At 39.2% G+C, this 4,130-nt stretch overlaps 1 pseudogene; it reads right to left on the bottom strand.

Annotated features, from left to right (window-relative positions):
• Window positions 1–547: 547 nt before the first annotated feature.
• On the bottom strand, window positions 548–3,144 carry LOC132214542 (nucleolin-like; annotated as a pseudogene).
• Window positions 3,145–4,130: the final 986 nt, after the last annotated feature.

The raw sequence follows: 4,130 nt of genomic DNA on the forward strand, positions 1-4,130 counted from the left end.
AGGGATTTAAAGTTAAATTCTAACTCTCTTTGCCATCCTCTGTTTAGATTATTGTCATTAATGAGTTTGTCTATTAGATAACATCAAATATGATGAGGGTGCACTATAAAACAGCAAAATGTGAAGTGCCTATAATAAGGATACATCTATTGCAGTAATTTGCACATAATAGACATAAAATAACTATTTGCCAAATGATTGAAAGTAATCCGAAGTCAAACATTCACCCACAGAACAGCAAACAGAAGGGCCACACAGTGATAGTGTTTGGAGAGATGACAGTTCAGAGTCTCCAGAGGTGGAATCCAGTGAACAGTGCTATACCGTGAAAGCTCTGAGAACTGCTACAGAAAGCACACTGTTTATTTTCATTCCCGTATCGCCATCAACATCAGCTGCCCAATACTTTTCCAGCTCAGTAATGCAAAGGCATTAGTGGCTGGTAGCTGCATTGGTCATGTGATCCTATATCACAATTTATTTATTTATTTTTTTGGGGGGGTGGGCAACGGAATTTAGGACTTTTAATTTGTCCCATAGCTGCTGAAGCAAAATTATGATAAGACATTCTGCTTTCCTTTGTATCCCAACGCACACACACACAAAAACTATTTGTAGGAAAAAAATGGTTTTGTACACGGGAAGAAACAATATAAATTCAAAACTTACAGATAAGGGTTAATTCTATCACTCATCTCTTTTAAAAGTTTACACAAATATCCAATCAAAGCCAACAGGGTATCTCCTGTGAAATGTTATCTAAATGGATTTACAAGTAGAACACAGGACTGTATACTATCTTGGAATGTCCTTAGAAGGCTCTGTCATTGATCAGGTAACAAAGTAAAAACACGAGTCCTTTCTTTCAAATGGAAGAGGGAAAGACAGGGATAGAAGGAACTCTTCAAACTTCATCTTCTTTCCTTGTGGCTTATGGTCTCCTCCTCCCCAGAAGCCTCCTCGACCTCCAAAACCTCCCCGGCCTCTGCCACAAAATCCACCTCCGCCTCCCCTGCCACCACCTGTGCTTCCAAAGCCACCTCTGCCTCCAGCAAGACCCCCAAAGCCACCTTCACCCTTAGGCTCGTCCCCGTCCATAGTAACTTTGTTTCCATCAATTTCGCCATCTCCCATGGCCTCCTTGGCGGCTTTGGCGTCTCCCTCAATGTTGAAGTCTGCAAATCCTTTGGAAGAGCCCAGTCAGTGACTGTCCTTACCCAGACAGAGCCATCAAGTGACTCCTTCCATGTCTCTTCTGTAGTCTCCTTAGACAGACCCTCGACAAACAGAATTTTGGATGGCTGGCTTCTTCCATTAGAGGATCCTCTGGATCCTTGAAATTCCAGCCTGATTGCTCTGCCCTCGGTTTCTCTTTTATTACAGGAATTTAAAGCTTCTTTAGCATCTTCAAATGAAGCAAATCCTATAAATGCATACCCTTTAGATTTGCCATTTTGGGGGGGCACTTTGGTAAAAGTTGCCTTCTTAAATACTTGGTGAAGAGTTGCTTCTGTTGCACTGTAGGAAAGGTTGCTCAAAACCAGAGTTGTTTGATTCACCACTCCAAGTGCTATTCTTTCCACGTCTATCATCTTGATTTTGACCTTTCTCTCCGGTATAGTACAGGAAAATGGATCGCCCATCTATTTCTGTTCCCTGCCTTTCTTCCAAGATTTTCTCTGCATCAGCTTCTGTCTTAAATTCAATATACGCAATCCCTTTACTCTTCCCATCCTTGCTGACTAATCTGATCTCCATAGTATCTTCAAAAGTTTCTTTTAATTCATCCTGAGTAACTTTTTTTAAATTTTCTTATTGCTTAAAGTATTACAAAGGGTATTATATATGTTTCCTTTTTCCCCCCACCCTTGACAGTCCCTTGGCCTCCCCCTGAGTAACTTTATAAGACAGTTTTTTTAGCCCAAAGTGTACTTGCATCTCAATCTTTTTTTTATTATCTTTTCCCTTTGTTTTTTTTTTCTAGTTTAATTCATAGCCAAAGACTTTTAAACCAGTGAGTTCTAAGGCTTTTTCTGGGTCCTCAGCAGATTCAAAATCCACATAGGCAAACTTCCTAGACACACCAATTCTGACATCCACAACAGTAAGATCATTTTTAGCAAAAACATTACTGAAACTCGCTTTTAATTCAGGAGCAGATTTGCTGAAGTTCAGGTTTCCAACAAAGAGATTGAAAGCCATGGTTGGTTCTCTGACTTCCACTTTCTATTTCTTAGCCTCAGGAGCAGCATTCTGTTTGGCCATTCCCTTCTTTCCTTTCCCAGTTGCTTCTTTGACAGGCTCTTCCTCCTCCTCCTCCTTTTCCTTCTCCTCCTCCTTGTCATATTCCTCATCATCATTCTCTTATCATCACCTTCTTCATCCTCATCCTCAACTGTGCTCTTGGCCGTCACAGGAACAGCTTTTATGGGAGCTTTCTTGCCTTTGGCTGGTGTAATCTCTATAGGTTCTTTTTCAGAATCATCTTCTTCATCATCATCCTCATCTTTATCATCATCATCATCATCTTCATCATCATCATCATCTGAGGCAGGAGCAGCCGCAGCAAGAGTTTTCATCATTGCTGGCTCAAATGCATCCTCATCTTCATCCTCCTCATCATCATTATCTTCTTCACTGTCATCATCATCTTCCTCATCACTGTCTTCCTTCTTGGCATTCTTGCCATTCTTTGCTCTCTTGAGTGGGATGGCTCCCTTTTTACCAGGGGTTGCTACTAATGCTTTTCCTATTGTGCCTCCCTTCTTGCCAAGTGTGGCAAATGCTTTAGCTGATGTAACTGTTGCCTTTTTGCCAGTGGTCAGCATAGCCACTGCCTTTTTGCCAGGAGTGGCAACTGCTTTCTTGCCTGGTGTGGCAACTGCAATCTGTTTTGTTGGGGAAAACATCACCTTCTTTCCTGGAGTTGTGACAGCCTTCTTGCCTTTTTTGGGGGAATGATAACCTCTTCTCCACAGCTTTCATCTTCTTCATCTGACAGTTCCTCATCTTCACTATCTTCTTCTAACTCCTTTGGAGGAGAAGCCATTTTCTTGGAATCACCTTGATTTTTACTATCCTTTGCGAGCTTCGCCATGCAGGTGGCTTATGATGGTGGAGTGTGTCGCCAGTGAGTGGTGCAGATGTGCCCAGAGGAACCAAATGGCATCGAAGGCGGTCACTGGTACTCTTAGCAATTTACTTTTGGTAGGAAGTATGTCCAAACCTTGAAGATATGACAATTACCAAAATAAGTGTTTATTTTTCTTCCACAAACAAGAAAGCAAAAAGATACTGTGATCATTTCTTGTCAAAAAATAAATATTCCTAAGAGAACATTTTTCTTGTTCAGTACAAGCACTAATCAAATTTGAAAACAAAAAAGTGTTTTTCTTTCAGTAAATATTTGGCAGTAAGTAGATATCTGTTTCAGATGCCAGGTTGTTAATTTCATACCACCAATCTACTGTCTTTCTATGTTTGCATTTCTTTTTCTATTTAGAGGTTAAAGTGATATAAAATATTTTTTCTGTCTTGCAAGAAAAGATGAATAACTTGTAATATATCTTGGATTTTTATTCAGTATTCTCTCTAGAATTAGTGGAAGGAAAAGAAAAGTAACTTTTAAATAAAAATGCTGGGTTTTGGAAAAATTGAAATTCATGGTATGTTTTTATCTTAAAATAATTTATTCTGAAAGTACTACTATAGCATTAATAATTAGAAACATTGCCATCTTTTTTGTTGAGTTCATTCTTTGGCTAATAATGAGAAACAGCTTCTCTAAAGCATTCATTATATGCAAACTTGACAAAGTCCCGAAGAAGAACAGACATCTAGTATCCTACCAATGCTCTCTTAAGAAAACGTCTTTTCCAGATGACTAAAGTATACTTCCCTCAGATCATTTTCCAAAAAGGGATATAACCTACCCCTGAACTAATTGGCAGCAAAGGGATCGGACTTAGGATAAATGACTTAAACTACTGGAGTAATAATAGGTGTTAGGAAGTTGGACAGAATGCCTACTATAATTCCTAACACTTTTTGAAGTAATGTTCTAATTAAATAAGAAAACTAAAATATTCAAAACTATGTCTGAAACATCACAAGGGCTAAATGCATGGCTG

The sequence above is a fragment of the Myotis daubentonii genome, chromosome 13 (genome assembly GCF_963259705.1).
Source record: "Myotis daubentonii chromosome 13, mMyoDau2.1, whole genome shotgun sequence".
NCBI classification, from domain to species: Eukaryota; Metazoa; Chordata; class Mammalia; order Chiroptera; family Vespertilionidae; genus Myotis; species Myotis daubentonii.